This window comes from Neolamprologus multifasciatus, chromosome 20 (assembly GCF_963576455.1).
Source record: "Neolamprologus multifasciatus chromosome 20, fNeoMul1.2, whole genome shotgun sequence".
Classification (NCBI taxonomy): Eukaryota; Metazoa; Chordata; class Actinopteri; order Cichliformes; family Cichlidae; genus Neolamprologus; species Neolamprologus multifasciatus.
This window is the reverse complement of record NC_140458.1, coordinates 29,718,435-29,742,860: the sequence shown is the minus strand read 5'-3', so window position 1 is coordinate 29,742,860 and position 24,426 is coordinate 29,718,435. Positions and strand designations below refer to the sequence as shown.

The window sequence follows — 24,426 nt, the reverse complement described above, 5'->3', positions numbered from 1 at the left end:
CATAGATAAACACTGTCTCCCATAATTGAGCCTCATCTCGTATTTTTGCTCTTTATCGGTTGTCGGGGGCTTCCGCGAAGGCGCAGATTCCTCTCCTGAAGCTACCGAGAAAGTTGTCGAAATGGATAGTAACTTTTTTTTTCATAGAGCCGTTTCAAGTCTTGTGAAATAATATTCCCTGCTTTTAAAATAGTGGGCGCTGTGGCACTGCTCTGCTGCACGCTGCAGAGCTCACGGCGAGCCTGGGCGCACTCTTTCATTTGCCTGCAAACTGAGACGCAGAGATGCGATTTTAGAAAGGAAAGAGCAATATTTTAATGAGGACTTTTCTTCTTCTTCTTTAATTCGATCCTGCTCAAATCTCAGCAGATATTGCTCTCCCGCTAATTTGTTTCGTCTCAAAACCCAAGGCCACTGGACTGCAGCAGCAGGCGGTTTCCTCCTCGAGGGAATGCCAATCAATAATGTGTCTTGAGAGCGCCCATACGACGACTTTTGTGGGCTGCTGGACGCGTCACACGGAAAATTCATGTATTCGGTTCTTTTTTTTTTTAGTGTGAGTGTGAACATGAGCACTTTGTTGTTGGAAATGGACCATGTTTATCGTTTGACATTTGTTTGTTGTTGGTGGGTTGATTTATGAATTACATTTACTTAAACCGCCGATTTTATTCTTGCATGAATGCACTTTGGCTTCCACAGCCCTGCGTGGATCACTCGGCTTTATTTATCCACAATTCATTTGAAAGACAAATGCTTCACAACATCGCGATTTCTATTGCGGGCCTGTTGTCATTTTATTTTGTTTCTGCCTTGGTGTTTGTTTTCTTCCAAACCATAGTGACTTGAGCTGTGGTTTTGTGAAAGCTTGCATTCTAGCTTGTATGTTGTTTTATTATAATGGAGGGGAAATATTTTATTTTAGGAATATGCTGTCGTATGTTGGACGTGCTTTATTTGCGTGTTTCCAGGCCCTTTCAGAAAACTTTGTAACTTTGCCTCCCTCCCTTTTAATTCAGCGTGAACCTCGACCTCGCATTAGACGCAATTAAGGCTATTCAACAAAGTCATTTCAGACCAAATACTCCGTGCCAAGCATTTGAAACAGACATGAAATGTGTATGTATTTATTGATTGATTTATTAAATAAAGAGCTTTACTTACGACACGTCCCAAATAAATCTGTTCTATTTTAGCGCTGTTTAATTCATTTTTAGGGAGGGGGTTTCAGCGCTCTTTCTTTCAAAGGAAAAACAACGAGAATAAAAACACTAACATTTCCCCCCCCTCTCCACTTTTCAGTCGTGTTCTTGTTGTTATCGTGTCACTTTCACACGTTTGCCATACACGAGAGGACAAAGTTCCCGTACAAGTTTACAACAAAGCAAGAAATACACATACATAATGTTTTAAAAAAAATTTTCAAAGAAAATTGGTTAAAGGAAAAAACGTAAACTAGGCTGCTTTGTGAAAATACTTAAACGTGTGGAGGACCCAGCCTATTGCCAGTAATTGCACTTGGTCTTGATCTCTAAACAGCCTTGATAGTCTGTTGATCCGGGTGCTAATGAACACAAATACCTGGCTTTGTAGCACTCAGATCGGAGCACTGGGAGCCTCTGCAGCTCACAGGCCTCCAATCTGTTGTGTCGCAGCGGTAGGAAAAACAGAGCAGACAGAAGGCATGAGAAATATCATGTTCTTCCTTAACATTCAAATCGTGCAGGCCCACAACTTTTGAATGCGACGCGGGGGGAGTGCGTTCCCCCCTTTTTTGATGCTCGGGTAAAACATTCTCTTTTGTAGTTGAGTACAGTAGGCTGTAGGCCCACGGCTATTATGCAGCAGCTGCTTTATCGTTTTATTATTGTTGTTAATATTTTTTTATATTATTATGTTATTGTTCTCGCGGACACCGGCTGCACATTAAAGGCCACGATATTAGAAACTTTTCACCGAACACGACTATGTGAGCGCTTTAATGCAAAGTGGCATTGATCTCTAACTATGCACTAACTAGCTATGCATTAGTTCTGGTGTGTTGACATAATACTTTTGCGTCAACATTAAAGTGTTAATGAGTGTTTTTTAGTTTTAGTTTTTTTTAAGGAAAAATGGTTTTACTTTCTGTTCCTCTGATATTTTTATTTTTTTTTTAATTATTTTGCTGAAAAGGTGCAACTTTTAATTTGAGATCAACGTCTATTGTATTTATTAATTTTTTTTATTAAAAATATTAAACAGTCTATTCTAAGCTTTGTTTTTCATTTAATTTAATTGAACTTTTTTCTTAACCAGTGAATGACTCCATGGAGACACTCGAGCCTTAACGCCACATCTCATTTTATCGAACGGAACGGATTTGATATGCGACTTGGCCTCTTGCTATCTTAAAAAACTAAAAAAAAAAAATCAATACAGCCAATCTAGCTGAGAATAAAGACGCAAAGTGACAATATAATTACTTTTGGCGTTACTCACGATGAAGTTATGCGTGAGTATGTGTGTGTTTGTGTGTGTCCGTGCGCGCTACAGAAGGCTGATTGTGTTTGAAATGTTTAACACCTTGCGGCGGTTTTATTGTGGTATTCTTAGGGGTCCACATGTAGCGTTAAATTGTGTGTGGGTTTTTTTTTTTTGGATCAATTAAGACTTCCGGTTGAGTGGGCGTACATTTATTTTCAGGTATGTTTTTTTCAGTACACAGGTGAGAGCAATACATAGGCACGCACGCGCTGTTCTCTTCCTCTCCTGCGCTAAAAAAGGTAATTAAAAAAGAACCGTGTGCTTTCTCACATATGGTGACATGAAAGTCAGTGAATTTACGCAGATTATCGATTTTCAACACCGATTTTAATCTTCTGCATAATCAGAAAATAATTCTTTTTTTTTTTGTACAGTCTTGCTTTTGTGATTTTGTTTTTGGAAAGATGCGCACAATTTCAGACAGCTTTCCTCTCTCACGGCCTGTCTTTGTCTCTTTCTATGATGTACTAATCGCAAGATATCCTATTGATCTTCGTGTTAAAGGCCTCTTATTAGATGGACTCCCAGTCATGAACTTGGCCTGGCTCAACAGCTTCTGATGTTTTGACAGAAGTAATAAAACCCAACCCATAACACTTTAAAACCAACAATGGTAGCTATGTTGAACTTCTGGCTAAACGTTCAGGGACCCAGTATGTTACTGCTATGCAGCGGTAATATGTGTCAGATAGCACTCCTTCATGTTCACAGATTAGAGCCTGGACATAAAAAAATGATAGGATCATCAAATGCAGAGGAAATCCACAGTAGCAAGATTTTTCTTTCTTTCTTTCTTTTTTTTTGGGGGGGGGGGGGGGGGGGTTACTTTTATGAAACTGTAAATCTCAGTTTTAGTTGCTTTTATTTTGAAGTGCACCAGTCAGGTTAGGGGGTTAGGGTTAGTGCAGACAACATGCACCCAAACAAATATTGTTGATGACTCTTATTTTGATGGTTTGAGAAGAATTACAGATTTTTATCTGTTCCTTTATGAATTCTGACAATTTCCTTTCAGTGCATTTACAGTACCCACAGAGACATTTGTTTATGCTGAATGTCAGTAACGCTGGATAAATTGTGAAATAAAAATACCTGTGAGATCTTTGCTTTATTGCTGCAGACCTTGCATAACTAAAACGGGGAGGGAAACTTGAGATTCTTGTGGTTCCATAGAGCCCATTTGCATTCATGTGTGATGATGTGAATGATCTTTGCAGCACCGATTCAGGCATCACCGTTTGGCTGTCGTCGAAATGTGCAGACTTTGCTACTTCTGCATACTACGGGCTCTTTTTTTTTCTTTTACAGACATATTGTTCACCACCTTGTTATGAGAATGACATGCTTTGCAGTGATTTCTAAAGTGAAGTTTTCAATATAGTTTTCAATTTATTTTATTTTATATGGTTTTGGGGATTTTGATCTGAGCATTTGGACTGATTTTAGGACCATTTGTGTCAATTTCTGAATGATTGAAAAATTGTGTAGCCTGACTAATTGCATCAGTCCACACTTGGCGAGGCCACGTTTCCTACATAAGTACTTGATTATAGAAGTTTTGGATTTGGATGTCATTTCCTCATTTTGAGTGTGTACATGTGCAGATTGCAGATTTGTGCATGTAGTGAGGAGGGAGGTTCTGACTGGTTTTCCATGTTTATTTCCTTTTATGATCATTTTTGTCCATATGCATTTAGTAAAATGCTTTTGTATTGACATGTAACTGTGCAACCAGAAAACACTGTATGGTGTTCTCTGAAAGGAGTAGCTTTACAACTGACAGTTAAAAAGCCAACAAAGATTTATCTGTGACTCATCTGTGATTTTTGCATGTTTGTAACATATTAATTTGTTGCAGAGGAAGTTGCTCTAGTCGAAGTTAGGACAAGGTCATGGTTATGGTCCATTCAGTGTCTAGTCTTGAGTCTCATGGAGTAACATATGGTCACCATTTGATTCCTATGGTGCAAATAGTTTTTATGTAACCGTTCCCGCAAGTCTGCATTGAGCTTAGAAAGAAAACTTATATGATCTCCCGCACCTGTGCCAGGAATACACACAGGTGATAAGTAAACAAATGATTAACTGATGATTTAATTTATGATTTACTGAAGCTGCAGTGCTTTTAATAGAATAATTTATCAAACTTTAAATATATCAGTTATTATATACAGTATTTTTTATTTTTTTTTCTCCTCGGACTGTTTTTGGTTCCTCCTTTTCCCTGCTGAACATAGAGTGAAACAGTGTCTCAGGAGAAATCCTTTTCTTGTTATTCAGTCAGTTAACATATGAATTTGCTGCTGCTGTTTTGGCCAAGTGTTCATTGGAAAACAGAGACTCTAATCTGGTCAAGGGCAACTGCAATAAAATGTAAAAAAAAAAGAAAAGTAATAAAGTGGATAATAACACGTGAATCAAAGAAATTACATTACGCCTCCTTCTGTCTTTCAGCAATTATGAGGATGAAATTACTTGTTCGCCCCTTTCGTCATTGTTTTTTTAAATTTACTTCTATTCTAACATTTCAATGTCACATCCATCATTTGACCAAGTGATCCCCAGCATGTACTACAACACTCCCTATAGCATTACCTTTGAGCTATATTGATATCACTTCAAATGAAAAGGTTGTGTTGGCTTAATTTTATATATGACCAATAAATACCTTCTTATCTAGTGCATTATTTCAATCTGCACAAAAGAGACAGAAACAAAGACATTGATTTGGTTTGGGTTCTCAGAACGAGAATAAATGGGTTCTGCTTCATTTTAGCAGAATTATTTGTATAGTTTTAGCAGAATAGTGAAGTCCCAGCGACTCCTCGCTGTTGACTGGGTTTCACTGAAGGCTTGCTTTGAAACATTTGACTTGCCTTTCATAGTTCCCTGCTTTCCAGTGACAAATACACAAGCACGCACTGAAGCCATGCATACGGTTTAATGCAGATGGATCCCGCCTGGTCACACTTACACACACACACACCTCAGTGGTGACAGATTTTTTGTGCATTGGTATGCTTTAACCCCAATCAATCACAAACTAGAAAGGTTGAGTGTAAATGTCATCCAAACAGCAGGAGCTGGCACTGTTGGCTGACTAAATGCGTGCAAGTGTGTGGGAATCAGTGTGTGCACCATTTTGTACAGTTATTGGAGGTCCTGTCACTGTTTGGAGCTTTGACCTTGGCCAAGTCTGGCACAGCGATGGGTGGGCACCTGGACACACGCAGGCACTCTCACACTGAGACCCACACACACGCACACTTATACACACTCACACAAATTTTAGCTCTGTGCATTTTTTTCCGCTTCGTTGCTGACTAAGTCAAATTTTGAGTTGGTATACAAATACCATTGTATTAAGCTCTTGCACATGGCTCCAAATCCCATTCATTTTATTGATACGGTTACCTCACCATATTCAGCTGGCAAAAATGTCTGTTTCTCCACTTGCGCTGTGACCTCATCTGCCATGTTTAGAAAAACAACAGTCTCCAAATCGCTTTGTAGTGGGGAATCTGACATGACTGAGAGGGTTTCAGATATATTGCTGATGTTTTTCTTTTTCCTGTTCTTTTCAGCCCCCTGTTTTTTGTCTCCTCTTATGCTTTTTGTTTTCAGCCTGCAGATGCGGGCAGGGATCTTGGTAAAAAAAAACAAAAACTGAGTCATATGTGTTAGTGAAAATGAGGTTAAAAAATACGAAAGGCCTGAAGTAAAGAGCATTATATCTTGACCCGCGGTTGCTTATCAAATTATGTCCAGCCACTGGTGGGTCATGTCTAGAGTTTTCCATTCCAGCTTCTCGGGACTAAAAATTCATCACGACTGCTGGAATCATCCCATTGGAAATATCCCATCTTTACTTCAGAGGATTCTGATTAATGCTAAATGATTAGCTCTATGAGTGTCTTGTGTGATTGTGTACTACCCACTGCTAAACAGTGTGTGTTGTTTGCAAAACAAGGGGGCAAATGTGTCGACTCCCTAATTAGTGCGCGCTAACAGCCCTCATGATTCCCCCTTGCACTGTGATATCCCAGGGATTGCTCAACATTGTGACTAGTCTTATCTGGGTCTAATCCTGATTTGTTTGGTATTAACCCTCGCACTTTCTCCCTCATTCCCACTCACTTCTGTCCAATTCTACATTTCCTTTCCTTTTATCCATTCATGAACTGACCTTTATGTTGCTTTCACTTTCATTTACTCCATGCTCTCTGCAGAGCTGTTTCCAATGTGTGCTATATTATTTCAATATTGCCAGATCTTTAATCGTAATGAGACGACATATGATTGGCTTCTTTTTGTGATCCAAATTAAGGATTCTGCAGTTGTAATGGTAAATTTCCAAAAAAGAAACAGTCGCTGAACCTTTTCTGTATATACAAATGCAGTGTACTAGAGCATATTTTAAAGCAACATTTTGGTATATTGTGCGATCCATTTGCCATGTATAGATATAGAGTGTACCTATGCACTGCAAATGCATGAAAACTAATACTGCTACTAATATTCAGGATCTTGAAATGAGCTGTTGGTGTGACCTACCATCAGCCATCAGTACAATGTAATGACAAGGTGACGCAAAACAAGCATAAAAACGAGCATTAAAATGCATTTAGTGATCACAAAGAAATGTGACACTTCATTTTCCAGTTTTCTTCTTCTCTCTGTCTGAATCGTAGCTCGTCCCTCCATTCTAACACATACTCACACGTACTCACACAAACACATGCTGTCTATTTCAAGTCCCAGTCCAGCACAGCTGATGATGGCTCATCCTGTTCTGGTATGATAAGCAGACAAACTGCTCTGTCCCCTGGGCTGTTTGCCTGTCTTTGGAAACAAACAGTGATGTGTAGAGGCAGTGTGGCTCTAAACTCCCACTGCTTGCTTCCCCTTTCATAAGACCGCCAGTTCAAAGCCTTGGCTCCATCTCCACTTCTATCTCTCCTGCTCCCTCCCTCCCTCCTCCTCCTCGCTGTCTTTCTCACTGTGGTTCGTCATTACCACAAAGATGGGCAAGCAGTGTCTCATTAAAGGGGATTAGAGACATCTCCATGTCTCGCGGGGGCCGAGCGGGACATTTCTCCTCTCTGGTCAGCCCCCCCCCCACCCTTTTTCTCTCAGAGATCAGGTTCTTTGATTTGGCCAGATAAAGACCTCTTTCATGTCGGTTGGGACGGTTAGCGATTACACTGTCAGGCCCATCGTTTTGGTGCGTTTGACAAATTTGTCATGCTGGGTGGGGCGGGTGTGGATTGTATTATGAGAGGGGGGGTTTGTACATGGAGATTCACAGTAATTGAGCTGTCATTATCCAGTGACCCTGCCAGGCTCTGGCGCATAGGGCTCACCGATTCTCTATTTGTTTCATACTTTCCTAACTTTCTCTGTGAGTATGATGGATAGAACAAAGAGGAGGGAGAGGAGGAGAGAGTGGAAGCTGGGTAGCAGTTCCCAGATGAATACCTCTGCTTATTTGACCACCTCTCCCGAGCACTCCTGTCCATGAAAATTGGCTCCACTACATCGCTGCTGCAAGTTTCCTTTCTCACCCAGCTCCTCCCTGATGCAACACAATTAGGCCCATATCACCAGCTGCCATTTATTTTCATACAAAATGAAAACTGGTGGCATGTTGATTACTGAATTCCCCAGAGACAAAGGGCCACGATTGGTGTGGTTTAATTTCATTAAGTAGAGTGTGGTGCGCGGGATAAATATATTAGTGCAGTCCCCCCCCTACCCCAATTTACTTCAGCCACTCTGTATGTTAAACAAATCCTTTGGTGTTACAGTTGTGAAATTGGAATAAATCGCACGGAATGGTTTGGTGAAAAGCAGGCATCTTTACACGAGGCACCCACGTTTGTTCTCGACTTCTCTGTGTTTTTTGATCCATTTTCTGTTTCTTGAGTGAGCCTTGAAACATGAAATGAAACCCCTCATGGTGGGCTTTCTGAGTGTGGTTGTGCGCTTTTCCCAAAAACACATATAACCATTGTATTTTGGTTATGGCTCGGTCTGCCCTGTGTATTTGAGATGTGGGCTAGAAAGATGCAGTGTGGTATGAGTGAAAAAAAATCTTTTCCTGGTGGGATAGTGTGACTATATTAGCGCAGAGATTTTGATGAAGGAAATAAGAGCCGTCCTTGTTAACCTGGAGTCAGATTGGTTGCGAAGCGATGAGTAGGGTGGAATGTGTGCGCTATCGTTCGCGAGCGAGTGCACACTTGTTTGTGTGTGCGCGTAGGTGTTGGAGGGGTCTTGACTAAAACATTTCAAGATGGCCCATTAGCTGGCGTAGGCCCGTCCCCTCCTGACACTAGGATTCCTCTGTGCTGACCCCTCTCCTCCACCTCTCAGCCCCTCTGTCCCAGAGGCCCCCAGCCTCATCCTGCCAAGTGTACGGTTCCAAAGTAACGATGAAGCTGCCTGCGTGTGAAAATATTGAATTGCAAAAACATCCCTGGGTGAGAGGGTGTGTGAATGGAGCTTTCAGCGCCGGGCCCGACCCGGGCTCTGCGCTACTGACTGACGGACAACAAATGGCATTTTGTGTCCAGAGAGAGCAAGGGAGCGAGAGAGAGGGGACAGAGAGGAAAGGGGAAAGAAAGGAGGAGAAGAGACACAGTGAAGGGAGGGGGGGGGTCTTGAGATTTTTCAGGCCTCTTCAGTCTGGGGCCCTACATGCAGGTCTGAAATGCCTTATCACATGACCTGTCTGACCCCTGGCCCCTATTCAGCTAAGGCTGTCAGGCTGCTCTCAAACAGGGAGCACAAAACCTCATCGCTTCAATGGCTACTATTCACCCCCTTGTGCAGCCCTTCTCCAAAGGTAATAGGTAAAAGTAATGTCAGTGACCTTCACTTTCCGTCGCTCTACAAGAGGGCAAAACTCTTAAGATTCCCAGATAATGTCAGAGGTAGGGTGGCCGTTTTGGCTCCTTATCCACTGCCTCTACTTAGCTGCCATGAGAAGAAGCGAGAGAGCAAGCCGACTTGCCTCTTTTGAGACGAAGTGTTGTTTTGGTTAAGGATACTAATTCACATCTTGAAAGTGATGTTAGCTGAGTTGGAATATGATAGCGTTTCCAAACAATGTGATGCCATTTTTGTTTTGTTTTTTGTTGCCATGCGCTGGGAATATACTTGTGCCTGTGTGTTATCTAAGCGTGTGTGGGACATTAGTGAATTTCTGATGTCTCAGAGGAGCGACTGGGTCACGGTATGACCGTAACCTCCTGTCTCGCTTTGCAACCCACACACTGGCATCTCTCCCTCTGTCTCTCTCCTGACCGGTCCTAAGATTCTTTCTTTTCTTCTCTTTTCCTATTTCTCCCCTCCTTCTTTGGAACACTGGAGTTTCTCTCTCTCTCCGGTCCCCTTTGAAAAGATGCGGCGTCTTTGTCCGGCCTGATAAAGGATGCCATAGTTCCCCTTTTCCCCTTCTTTGTGGCCCGGGGCTGGCGGCTCCTGTAGAAGTGCAAATGGTATCCTCTCGGAGGGGCTATCCCCGCGGGCCCTCAAGGGCCCTCTCTCTCCTCCAGGCTTGGCTAATTACCACCGTGCCCCCACCTCCCCCTCCTTAGCTCCCTGGTCCCTGGAACCATGGACGGCACATTCCCACAAACAGCACCTGGCCTTCTTTTCTCCTGGTCTGCTTTGATGGCTGACACCCCAGACTACCCCCCTCCCTCCTTCCTCATCCTCTTCTCCTCTCCGCCCCACTACCTCATCTATCTCTCTCTCCCTTCTTTTAACTTCTTCTTCTCTCGCTTCTCTCTCTTTCTCTCTCTCTCTCTCTCTCTCTCTCTCTCAGTGACTCTCATTAATAGAGGTTTTAAATTGCTTTCTGACCCCGGCAAACTGCTCTTGTTGAAAAGGGAGATGTTGAAGAGGATGTCAGGAAGAAGTGAAATAGATGAGAAGGGGTAGGAGAAAGTTATCTATAGTCCATTATATGTTTCGTGAGATGGGTATGTGTACTATTATACACTAATATTATTATATTAAAACTACTCAAGAAAGACTGGTGGAAAACTAGTGGCTTACTTAGATCCCAGTGAATCATGATCATGATTCGCTGTGATGAGAACTTGTACAGTCTTATAAAAAACTGTACTAATAATGCTCTTATTGAAGTGAAGGGGTTTTTTTGCTCAGAAGAAGAGGTTTAAGATTGATATTTCATTTGGAGGTTCACGGTTTATAAAACGTCATCAGAAGCGGATGCAGGTTAAGTGGATTTCAGTGCAACAGCAATGCACGCATGCACACTAACTCGCTCACAGCTGTCCGCACACACAAGCACCAATATCTAATTTAGTTGCATATTTGTGCCCCTATAGCCATAGGCCTAATCAATGACCAATCTCAATGGATTTGACCAATTCATAGTTGGCCTTTGTGCAGTCGAGTGATCCCAGCGAGAGCGTTTGGACAGCTTTCTGAGGAAAACAAATAGCTCTATTACAAGCATGCGTCTGTGTGATGCTCAGTGTCCCAAAGGCAAAGTGCTCGGCCTATATTAGCTGCATATTCTCCACGCTGGAAAAGGTTCACCTACAGACACGGTCCAGAGATAAGAGCACTGTCATTTAGAGTTGAATAGCCTGATTCTGAACTGTTGAATATCACACAATCACATGTGACTTTACAGGAAGGAAATCAAAATATTTACGGCACTTTTTTTACTCTTTCCAGTAAAGAAACACACATGTGCTCACACACACACACGTACACACACTTAACCCTCCAGTCAACAAAGAAAAGACACACACAGAAGCTAGGGGTGGTGCTGCGAGCTGCACACACCCAGACCAGTTACACTTGTGCGGCAGAATTTGGTTTTGGTTTGTAAAACTGGGCTTAGCTTGCAGACTTTAATGCTACATGGGTTTGCGTTTGATGTAAGGCCCCATGCTAGCTTAAGAAATACTTCAGCTGGCTTCTGATGGTTGTAAACTGAGCTAAGATGGGAAAAAAAATATTGCTCAATCATTTATTTGGTTCACATAAAAGTGAACAGAGATTGGAATTGAGAATTTCTGATTCCTTCTTTGTCACATGAACAGCTATTATAGTTATAGAGTTTTACGACTCATGAGAGATTTAGTGCTACTTTCGTTTGCTGGCAATTACATCTGCTCTAAAACATCACCAGCTTTCTAGTCTGGCCCTTCTAAGCAACTTACTGTTGCTGCCCTTCCCTAAAGAGTTCACACATCATCACCTACAGGACTCAAGTGATGCCACGAACTGGGCTGCCTCTTCCGGGTCTGTCGTAACCAAATAAGCAGTCATTGGGACGTTGGGTGATGGATGGTGGATAATCCTTGCATTTAAAGGAAATTCCACAGTTGGATTCACTTTCAGTTTGTAATCTTTGATGCATGCCAGAACTTTTTTTGTTAATAGGGTGTGCATGTATTGTAACTGATGTAGAAGAGCATTAATCTTGGGACACAAAAGGTTTTATTAGGGCTTTGGAACTAGCGATACTCTGTGTTGACACTGATTGACAAAACGGTGGCCTCAAAATTTTAATCAGGCAGACTATCTTTAAAGTCTGAAATGACATAATTAGAATTTCTAAGTTTGGTTTAAGGAGAGGCTTCCCAAGCCTTATGTCTCCCTCAATTTCCACCTCTCTCCTCATCAAGTCTAGCCACATCCTCTTTTTCGAAAACAGAAAAGGAAAGAGGAAGATCCAGTTTCTGAATTGTGTTTTATGAGCGGTTGAAACGGCCACTTCTGCGGTTTTTGTCTGTCCACGCTGACCGTTCGACTCAGAGTTCTTGAGGTTTCCAGACATGCCAATTAAGCAGTTTTAATTAGGAAGATGTTGTTCCAAACAAATGTTTGCACTCAAGGACCTGCATGTTGGTTAAGTTTGGGGGTGGATTCCACGGCTTGTTACTGTTATTTCTGTGCTGTTTCAATTGGCTTTGCAAATCAGTTTCTCTTCATTTTCCTGAATGCAGTAAAAGTTCACTTCGATGACCGCAGGCACACATGCGCATAACTGACAGAGGCATCTTGTTTTTCAACAGCACTGAAGAGCAATAAGTGCTTAAGAATTGTTAAGCAATGACAAAGCAAACAAAAGAGGCAGGTGGGTGAGGCTTCTACTGGCCTCTTGCCAGCCTTAGCTTCATTTGAATATTTATATAGTGCAGCGTTTTGTTTTTAAAGACGTAAAAAATTCAAATTTTTCTTTAAAGACTGGGACACGAAGTTAAATCTCTATTATTTCACACATTTCTGCTAGATAACCCGTTTTTGTTAGTCATTAGAAAATATGATCAATCAATGAGGTGAACACATTAATGGCGGCATTCAGATCCACATGTTTGCACCATTTTCTTTGATATAAGGTAAAAATTTAAATTGACATTAGGTGTCATGGTTTCCATCCCTTCTTTTAACAGCTTAGAATTCATTAGCTGGACAGTTTTTTCGGGGGCATGACCCACCCTCACAGAAGGGATTTTTGGCGTTGTTCTTGTTTTATTTGTTGTTGCTTTTAAAGAATTGTAGGTAACTTTGATGCCAAGTTCCTCCACAGCAAAAGGCAAGGACCCGACCCAGCACATCTGAGAGTACTTTGGTGAAATAACAGCAAATGTTTGTCTTGTATTGTATGGCACGCTGCTGGAGGAGCACTAAAGCCCCTTCTTCCAGCGCCTAAAGCACCTCTTAATAAAATAGTCAAGAATAACTCCTTCACCTTAATCTTCCCCTCAGATTACTGCACTCAGGGCGGGAAATTAGCAGCAGGCCCACACGCTTCCCTTTTCCTTTGACACTGTTACATCTTTATTTGCAAGTGCCTCACTCTCTTACTCCTGCTTTCTTTCCCTGTCCAATGTACCACTGCTTAGTTGTTTTTCTCACGTCTCTCCTTTTCTCTGCGAGGTAAGATAGGTGAACTCTCCATGGCAGCAAGAATGGCATTTTATTGGGTCAGAATTAGAAGCAACATGAGGCTAATAGGTGGCTACCTCTTCCACGGTCTGGTCCTCATCAGTGGAGAAAATGGGCCTAAACAACTAAACGTGGCTGCTGACAATTGATAGGAGCCCTTTTAAGTGGATCTACTTAGCTGAGGGGGCTTGGAGGATATGTGTGTGGCTAAATGCTCATGCATGTACAATGTGTGGACATTTGCTATTTCATGTTAATTAGATGCTAGCAGTTGCAAACACACACCAGCACAACCCTTTGGGGAGCTGGGAGTTGTGTGTGTGTATTTGTGCGTCCTTTGTGTCCGGGAGTGTAACCTACACCTTTAGAACCGCAGCGGCAGTAGCTTTGAGCGTAGTTTGTCCTGCTGTCTGATCTTTGTAACCAGAACTCTCCTTTACAGCTTCCTGTCCGCTTTGCCCACCTTTTTTTTGCCCGCCTGCCATCTGGGTCTACCCCGAGACACACGCGTGCACATGCACAGGACAGTGGTCGTCATCCTCTTAACCGTGTCTTTCACTTTCAGCCGAACCTTTGAAACCAATAGCACAACGACGAGATGCAATCAGTGGAATCCATCTATAATCTCCACTTTTTTCCCTCCTTGTTTTTTTTCCTTTTTGCTGAAAATTTTAGAAAATTTAAACAATTTGTTTTTCGTTTGTAAGATTTTGGTAATTTTTGAGCATTTAAAAAATGTTACAAAATATACGAAATACGTGATTCCAGGAGTTAATGTGGGGGTTTTAATTTACATAAAATTACAGGGAGCAGTTGCACAGTTTTTCTTCAGCTTTCCCATCTGTAATGTCGGAGGCAAAGAATTTTAATTTCAAAGTCTCTTTTAAATTGTTGAAATGCTTGCAGCTCATTTCCACAGCAGAGAGGCTCATTAAACTTTGAACATCCAAATTGCACCTTTTAAATTCTTAACTCTGACAAATTGAATTCTAGTGTTTGAACTCTTCTGGGTCACATATTTGAGTCTTTTTCTGTTTATTTTCAGAAGCACAGCACCCTGTATCAAAAACTACTGTCATCATTACTGGCTGAAAGTAAAGCAGCAGTGGTGTGACTTAAACTTTAATCCTCCATTAAACTAACATCAAAGCCTTCTAGTACTCCAGTGGGGTATCTAAATTACGTACCTGTGTAGATAACGTTTCTGAGCAGGGGGCACTGCGGGTTTTTAGTATCAGAGGTTCTGGTTGACACTTTGATCACTTCCTCCGCTCTTCATACCTTCATTGTGTTCAAGATCACATCACACACGGACACACACAACAGGTCTGAGAGGCAGTGTCAGGTGTAGCGGGGGAACAATGCAAGGATGCGTAGAGGGAAGCCAACATGGTATCTCTTCTCCTTTTTCAGTACCTACAATTACAAAATCCGTGAGTCCTGTTTCTTAGCCATCTGAAAAAACAAAACAAAACAAGAACAAAAAAAAAAAAAAAAAAATGGGCTTGAGCAATTGAAATGTTTATTGCACATTAGTTTTTCCAAGTATTTTGACCAAATTAATAATTAAAGTATGTCTTTGGGCAAATACTTTTAATGTTAGTTATTTTTCTGCTCAGTTTGTGGGTATAGCTTAATTGATTAGTCTGAATTGCCCATAGGTGTGAATGTGAGTGCGAATGGATGTCTGTCTCTGTGTGTTAGCCCTGCAATAGACTGGCGACCTGTCCAGGGTGTACCCCACCTCTCGCCCTATGACAGCTGGGATATGCTCCAGAAAAGGATATTTGCAGAAGTGAATGGATGGATGGATATTTGCTCATTTCAGAACACATATTTCATAGTTTATTTTACACATATTTAACATAAACCAATATATATATATATATATATATATATATATATATATATATATATATATATATATATATATATATATATATATATATATATATATATGCCACCATTAAGGTTTATGAAACCACATTTTCCTGCAGCATCCCTGACCAGAAGAAATACCCAGAAAAAATGTCAATGCCTTTTTTTGTAATTAAAATATATTTTTTAAATTGTTGTAATTGTTCAGGCTTTATAAATATAGGGGTAAAATCCAAACTTATCATGCTTAGAATAGTTGTGATTTACCTACAGAGCCTACACACTACTTGTGTGTGTTTGAACGCTAAACTTCATTTATAAAAAGGATTTCATAAAGCGAAGGCAGCACAGCGGGTAGGAAATACCTGTGGAAATGAGTAAATATATATTGTTTCCACGGGTTGTTCATAAAACAACGAGGGTGGATGCAAGGTTTCAGCAAAAAAAAAAAAAAAAAAGTATTTATTTCCAGTGCCGCAGGTGCCCACTCACAGCTTATTGGTTTTTTTGGATGACTCCTTTACTTTAAGGAGAGCAATTTATGTCTCTCTCTAGTTTCTCTCCAGAGGCAAGGGCTGAAGTGGCTCGCTTATTTTAGCAGGGTCTCGTGGTCATGACTTGTGGTGACATATTAATTGAGCGGTTCCTCTAAAGAAAAGAAAGGCCAGTGTCTCGATTGGTCCAATGGTGTTTGTAGAGCTTTAAAAATTGGTTTTGTTTGGCTAGAAAGCTCTTCTGTGTTTATTTACACGTCAATGCTTCAAACGGCTGCTGGCTCACTCTCCTCTTTCTGTGTGTTTGTTTGTCAGCGTGTGCATGCCTGGTCAAATATATGCTGCATTTTCTCAGTTGCCTACATGCCAGCTGTATAGACCCTGTGTGAAAGGTAAAATTATCAAGCACGGAGAGAGCAAGAGACAGAAGAGAAGAGGCGATGGAGACAGTTCCCTTGGCTTACCTGGCTCTTGAGTTTCCTCGTAGCTAGTCGTCCTTACGGTCCTACTCATTTATTATTGACCACATTCATTCACACCATCCTCTAGATTGCAGTGCAGCTTCTACAGACAGTCTGGTCAGAGTCTGTTGCCAAAGAAAATAGCTCCCTGGATTATTTTGCACTCACAAATATCTCTGTAAAAGAACAGCAAATAAATTCAGATTTAACAGTTACCTCTTAGTTTTTATAGCAAAGGCCATGTTCTGCAGGGAAAAATGAAAAACTGATACTTATTTGGCAACGTCTGACATTCTTTTTCTTTGTGCTCAGACTTCGTAACTTGCAAATGGAGGCTTTTTGCTGGACAGTTAGGAAGGGGGTGGGCGGCGGGGCAGTTGCACTGGCCAAGACAGCATGGACTCAGTGAGTCTCTTTAATGATCAAGTCCAATATTCCTTGAGTTCTACCTCTGACACTACATGTGTGGCTTTGTAAGGAGAAAAGTACATTTTGCTTTCCCAGCTTCTCTCCAAGGAGTGATCTAATCAGATTGCTGTCATGTGTGTGTGTTCATTCTTATGAGCTCATCATTGTGGCAAAGGTGACCACTGCAGAGTATAAACTGTCATCAGGATAATTTACAGATTTGTAAGACGTTTCCTCTGTCAGAAATACATTTAGCACACTCGCAGAGACTCAAGCACATGTGCACGCACATGCACAAACACGATAAATGGCTAGTTTCTTTCCTGAAAGTGCTGAAAGGGAAAGGAGCTCAGCTGTTCACCCAAGCCAGTGAGTGACGGAGAGCGACTGATCCAGAGCCTCGGTTTGAACACAGTTACCAAGACAACAATTGTTTTAGCTGGCATTTCTGCGGAGAGGAACATTGAAATAACAACATGAAAGCACAACAGATTAGCCAGTTGGAAAGCTGAAAAAAATAACACATTTGTTCTGTATTTGTTCTGGAGAGCATACCTGTTTCAGGAAAAAAAACCAAACATAATCTTCCATAATCTTCCTTCTTTTAGTTTTGTTTTCCATCAACTGTGATTGGATTTTTTAAAGTGTAATTAGAGACTAAGTTTGTGCACCGTAGAATAAACATTTTGTAGAATGCACCGTAGGATAGGTTGTACGGGCGTTTGAGTTGACTTAAAAGCTCTTGCAGTCTTTCTGCCTAACTGGAGTATCAATAATGAGATTTATCTTTCTTCTCCCGCAGCCTTGATTCAATTATCTCCATCTCTCTTCTGCTTTCTCTTCCTCTGGCTCCCTCCCTTTTTGCCCCTTCACTGGGGATCCGTTTCCAATTGAAGGCCGGTCATGCTTTGTGTTTCTCTTTGTCATGACAGGGTTCCTTAACGAGTGGAGGCTCCCTTCCACTGTGGCTTAATCAGATCTGGAATAGAGCGAGGGAGGGAGGAAAAGATGAGGAGTATAGAGGTGGGGGTAACCAGGTAAACGTGGGGTCACAAATAGTTTACCTCCAGATCCTCATTGTCTCCATTTCCCCTTTTTAGGAAAATTAAATTTGTGTGGTCCCTCCTCCTCCTCCTCCTTGTAATGTGTGTTTTGTGTCCAATCTGAGATCTTTGAAGTTTGAAGGGTCCCTTGCCCCGCCACATGCCGAACCCCAGGAAACCCCCCGACTCCAATACCCCATGCCCCTTATCTTCCCCCTCTGCACCTACTTCCAGACATACCTCATTACCTGAGGCCGTATTGAGTGGCGACTAATCAAATTGACTCTACTGGTTTTCTGCCATCACAGGAAGTGCTGGTCAGCGAGGGATCATTGGTTCAGTGCTAGGCTACAGAGAAAATGTTATGAAGTGGAAGCAAATTAATTAAAGAGACCTTTAATTTGTTCTAATAGGTATATTCGCAGTCACCTCTTTTTCCCCTTTTTCTTTTGTACAAAAATAGTTGAAAAAAAAATGTTCACGACAGAAATTTTATATCGACAGAAAAGGGATCAGATTAGTTAGTAATGGAAACAGATTGTACTGTGTATGAGCAGTGAGCCTTGTTACTTGGAGATTCTCTCGCTATTACCTGCAGCTGTTTAAAAAATACCACAGAACAAGTAAACTTCATTAAGGAAGAAGAAGAAGAAAAAGAAAAAAACAAAGCCCCATTTTAACATGAAAGCAAAAAAAAAAGTGAAAGTGAGGGAGAATTCAGAGAGACAGAGTTGAGTCTGTTTACAGCTGGCAGCTCTGGAGTGTGAACATCTTGAGGTGAGCCTCTGGCTAACTTCAGAGAAGCTGTGAATGAAGTCTTTCTTATGGCCTGTGCTATGCAAATGTATTCATGAGTACATACACAGGGTAAGCGAACACGTGCACAAAGCGCCTCCTCCGGCAGAAAACCACAAACATTTACACACTCACTTCACTTGTTGGTGCACATGAGGGAGGAGATAGGGCAGTGCCGCTGCAGAAGCAGCTAAAGGCATTAGTTGGCAGCTTTGCATGGGCTAAAACCAGGTATGAGGAGTGGTGTCTTTCGAGGGTTACTAACTGTTTTTATTACTGGATGGGAATAAATTGGTCAAAGAAAATAGATGTCTCCATGATCTTGCCAGTACATGCCTTAGTATTCCCTAGACATTTTATGGAAAAATGCATGCCTAATGAATAATGAGTTACCATTTGCTGCTCTCTCAGATGTTGTTACGTAAACATTTTATCTCTCTCATTGACACGCGAGGCTTGCAATGAGCTGCTGACAAAGGAAAAGCCGAGAGAATTTCAGCTCTGCAGGATACATGGATGATGATGGGCTTTGGTTTTTGTTGGAGTCAGACCACGGGAGACTTTTCTAACCAGAGTACCAATGTAATGTCGCGTTATCACACAGTGATGCCCAGCGCACAATATTTTTAGCAGAATAATAAGCTTGTTTTATTCTTTGTGTGACAGCTGTCATCAGCCTCGTCTACAATAGCTGTATCATACAAGTTGGCATATTTATGATCTGTGTTGCGATGGCTTTAAAATCCATGAATTGTTCCGTTCCACAGCTGAGTCGTAAAAGTTGGCCCATGTGGAAAAATTCAGGCAGGAACACAATAACTTTTACAGTGTATTGTTGAGCAGGCCATATATATATATATATATTTACAAATAATCAGTTTTGTCTGGGTTTTTTTGCACACACAATTCAATTAAATGTATTTGTTAAAAAAAAAACATTATTCTTTTTTCTTGTGGTTGGGTAAATGGTGTTTGTGACAGCTAATTGGACCTCTCATGACTGTAAACCTTTGAGTGACACAGAAAAAGGAAATTATGATCAAGGCCTCCAATGGGCAGTAGAAAGACATATCTTTGGTAAGCTTCTTCTGGATTTGGCTTTGGGTTGACCTCTCACCCAAATTAAACTTTGACAGTTCCCTGCCTCTCCTCTCTTCCCTCAGCCTCTCTCCACTGCCCACTGCTAGGCACTTTTGTTTTCACATGGCCGACTTCTCAGGGAACACGCTCATATTTGTGGCTTTTGGGGTTGGCAGCAGAGTGTGCTGTGCCTATAAAGTTTTTTTTCACTCAAACTTACCCCAGTACCCAAATTGAACTGTTCAGTCATTTCCTGCCATCCCCACTCAACCACCTCCCAGTCCCAGAGTTGCCAATAATTCAAATTTCACTGTTGAGTCCGCCTGGGTAAAACATCATGTCCTGTGGTATGGCGTTTACACTGTGCAGTAGTCATCCTCTATGAACTTATAAAAAACAAGTCCCTCCAAAAACACAATCACTAAAAACCTCTTCAATCCAGATTAAAAAAAAAACTTGACAGATGGCTTATGGAGCCTCCAACAACTTTTGGCTTCAGAGGAATACATTTGTTTAAATGACCTACAAAGCAAAAGCAAACATTTTGGTCTTATTGAGTACCCACAAAACCGTTAGCATGAGCACATGGTTAGGGGAACCCTCCAAGACTAGGCCAGGCTCATCCAAAGCGTATCGCTTAATGTGAGAGAGAGAAGGAGAAGTGCAGAAAGAAAGGGAGAGAGCAAGATGGTTATCTGAAGTGAGGTCAGAAATGAAACATGTCATAGCAAATTAGACCCATGTTGTTTGAATTACTTTGGCCTGCTTCTTAAAGAACAGTCTGCCCATGGAAAGGGAGGGGAAAAAAGTGGACAGAAAATGTGTATCGAGTAGGAAAAGCAAGACACAGACGGAGGGAGAAAGCGGGAAAAAGGAAGATATGGGAAGCGATTTACAGTGGGAGCAAAAGAGATAAAGACATGGGATGATATGAAAAGAAAGAAAAACAGCGCAAGTTAGTAAGAGCGAAAACAGAGAGACACAGAGAAAAAGCTTGACAGAGAAAAAAAATTATGTTTTCTCTGGAACAAATAATGTGACTTGGGCTGAGTCATGGGCCTGCTGAGGAATGATGATGATGATGATGATGATGATGATGAGAAGAAACCTTGGATTCATTCCTGTTTCGAGCTAAGTTTGGGGCATCATTTACCAAACTACTGGAGAGGGGCCCCTGCGTGTGTGTGTGTATGTGCAATAATAACCACATTCTCTAAGCATCTTCGGCCACCGGGGCCTGTTTTTATAGCTGGGAACAGGGATGGGCCAACACTCGTTAGGAGGACTATTTCGGCATATGGGAGGGAAAAAAATGAGGGGAGAAGGATGACCAGAAAGGGGTGTGCAGAGGGACAGCGTGCCCGCAGCCTCACCGACTGGCCCATCCAATCAGTCTGCGTTGTACCAGAGATGAGAGCTGGCTTTCTCTGGGAAAAAGGCCTCCTGAGACGGGGATTCGAACATGCTTCCCGGACAGGATTTCACAACTCGGCAAGAGTGAGAAACACACTGAGAGCATTTTAAACAGTGACAGAAAGGGAAAGTTTAGCTGGGTCGACTGGAAATTACTCAATAAAATATTTTGAAGAAGATGTATCCTCATTATTTTCCCTGGGCAAAAGCAATCTCGATTCTTTTCGCTTCTCTCATCGACTTTATTTGAACACTGTCAAATGTATTCTGCGCTGATTCCTGCCAAAGATGGAGACGTCACCAAAGCACAAATGATGTGTACGTTTGTGTGTGTGACTGCAACAGAGAGATGGAGCAAGATATCTCGAATTTGGCGTATTATGTAGACGCACATGCATTAACTAATGCACGCACACGTGCACGTACACGCGCACAGACACACACACCAAAAAAGAGGAAAAGTGCAAAACAACCAGGGATAAAGCTGAGCTGGTAATCTGTCCTTCAACAAAGGAATGCTTTTACGAGACACGTGTATTTGTCTGTTTGTGCGTGCCCGTATGTGTGCGTAAATGTGTGTGGCTGTGACTGTGTATTCGCACGCCCACAGTGTAAGTATCTCATTTTGTGTTTGTATTGTGTAGCAGTATGCCACAGTGCAAGTCATGCCACCATAAACACAAGGGGGGGGGGGGGGGGGACAGGCGTCTTTGAATAGCAGCAATGTGTGTTGGAAGACATCACGTTACCACTGACAGGCCCAAGGATGGGAAATAAATATTTACTCTAAGCTTCCCCAAATCACATCCAGAGATTTCTCTCCATGTCTCTTTCTTTCTGTCTTGTCTTCTTCTCTTCTTCTTGGTTTCTGTCCCTCTTTATGTCTCTTGTGTGCTTTTTTAAACTCCTGTTTTTCCTCTTTTTTTCTGTGTTCTCTGTGATCTCTTGTTCTTCACCTGTGCATTGTTTCACTCATCCTCTGTCAACCAAACACAGCACGGTAGGGTAGGGTAAGAGTAGGGGCCCATGTAGACGTTAAACACAGGTCGTGTTTCCACTGAAATACAAAAACCCCCCAAAAGGTCCAAACCTATACACAAACATGCCCATCATACGCACACACATGCAGGGTCATTCGGAGATATCCATCTGGGATTTGTCATGTCAGACATGGCCCATGTCTCTCTGTTCTGTAATTATGGCAGTATTTATTTTTTCAGATCATCCCGCTGGGTTAGGAGCGTCCCGTAGTGTGGTTTGGACTTGGAAACACACTCCATCAAGACATCCAGCTTAGCAGAGAAAAGGGCACGCAGTACATTTACTAGAAATTGGTAACCCATAATTCGGAGATTTAATGTAATACGAGTGTGAGCTCTGTATTTCTTTTGAGGACGTGTGCATGTGAATTTGTGTGCAAAGAGCGGTCGGTCCAACTACGGCAGAAATGGAATGAGGTGGTAATTTTTCACAGCAGTGTTTGTGCGATGCCAAGATAGTGATATTCAATATTATAATACTTTATTGCATTACATAAAACTTATAACCCCCCACGATGCTTATGTTTGTAACAGCTCTTGGATGTGTAATGTATTTAGAAGTTCAGACTGTGTTGTTGTGCATAATCTGTTAATCTGAATGTTGAGAATCAGAGGACACTCCTTTGTGCTTTTGGACATTATAGTGGACATTTTATCCTAGTGTTACTCAATTTTAAAAAATACTTGATGCGTGTTGTATGTGAAAGATATTCATATTTTTTTTACATATTGTTCACGGATCACTTAAATAATACTGAGTAATACAAAAAGATAATTCTCTATTTTGGCACTTCTGATAGGTTTAAATTTCAGTTAGGACATAATTTACTGCTGAATTTACAGAGACACAAAAATCTAATATAGTTTCCTTTATATTTACATATAAAGGAAATTAAACTTTTATACCTGTATGATCAAGTGTATGATCACAGGTATAAAAGTTTATTTTTACCTTATCACTGGTTGTGCAATTGTAAGCCAGCACTAGAGATGAAAAAAAAAAAAAACCCAAAAGTATTTGCCCCCCTTTCAGGGCACTGAAGTTCATCCCTTTTGAGCTGCCCTCTAGTTCATCAAAGAAAAAATAGACAAAGATATCCTGAGTAAATACAGAATGCAATTTTTAAATTTCATTTATTGAATAAAAAAACTACCCAAACCTACCTGACCCTATGTGAAAACGTAGTTACCCCCAAAACCTACTAACTGGATGTGTAATCCTTGGCAGCAAGAACCGCAGTAAAGTGTTTGTTATAACTGTGAATACGTTTTTTAGATTGCTGTGGAGGAACTTTGGTCAACACTTCTTTGGAGAATTTGTTAAATTTAGCCACATTAGAGGATTTACCAGCATGCACAGCCTATTTAAGGTCATGCCACAGCACCTCAATTGGATTTAAATATGGTTTTTGACCAAGCCAGCCCAAAACCTTAAATTTGTTTATGTTTGAGCCATTCAGCAGATTTGCTGGTGTGTTTCAGATCATCTGCATAACCCAAGTGAGCTGGAGTTTCATGAACTGGCCATTCTCCTTCAGGATTTTCAGGTAGAGAGCAGAGTTCGTGTCTCCATTAGTTAAGGCAAGTCACCCAGGTCCTGAAGCATCAAAGCAGCCCCAGACCATCACAAAACCAACACTGTATTTCTTTTTATGAAATTTAAGAGGACTCAGGTTACATTTTTGTCTTGTCTGTCCACAGAATATTTTTCCAAAAGTCTCATCAAGATGTTTTTTTAGGCAAATGTGAACCTTTGTGTTCTTTTTGGGCAGCATTAGTTTTCTCCTTGAAACTCTCCCATGGATGCCATTTTTACCCATTTTCTTATCATTAAATCATGAACTCTGACCATAACTGAGGCAAGTGAGACTTGCAGTTCTTTAGATGCTTTTCTGGGTTCTTTTGTAACCTCCTGGATGAGTTGTCGATGTGCTCTTGGAGTAAATAGGAATTTAGTAGAATTTGGCTTTCCAAAAAATGTGATTTATCATAATCGACTCATGATTTAACAAGTGGGCCAACAGGGCCAGGTAGACTTGGATAGCTTTATCCCATTAATTAATGAAATCATCATTTAAAAAACACATTTTTGTATTTACTCAGGTTATCGTCATGTAATATAATTTTTTGGGGGGATGATCTGAAACATTTAAGTGTGACAAATATGGAAGGGCTGAATACTTTTTCACTGCACTGTTTAAATCTGTGAATTTAATTAATATGTGAAGGGCAAGTTCAGTTGGTGTCTTTTACACTTGCCTACAGGTTGCCTCTGATACTTTTTTCTTTGAAATCAATCAATTCTTTGAATTAAAATTCCTCATCAGCACAAACTACATCATCTGGGTTA

At 41.2% G+C, this 24,426-nt stretch overlaps 1 protein-coding gene across 1 annotated transcript in view; it reads left to right on the top strand.

Annotated features, from left to right (window-relative positions):
* Positions 1–24,426, top strand: part of prdm16 (PR domain containing 16) — a 174,166-nt gene that overhangs the window by 599 nt on the left and 149,141 nt on the right.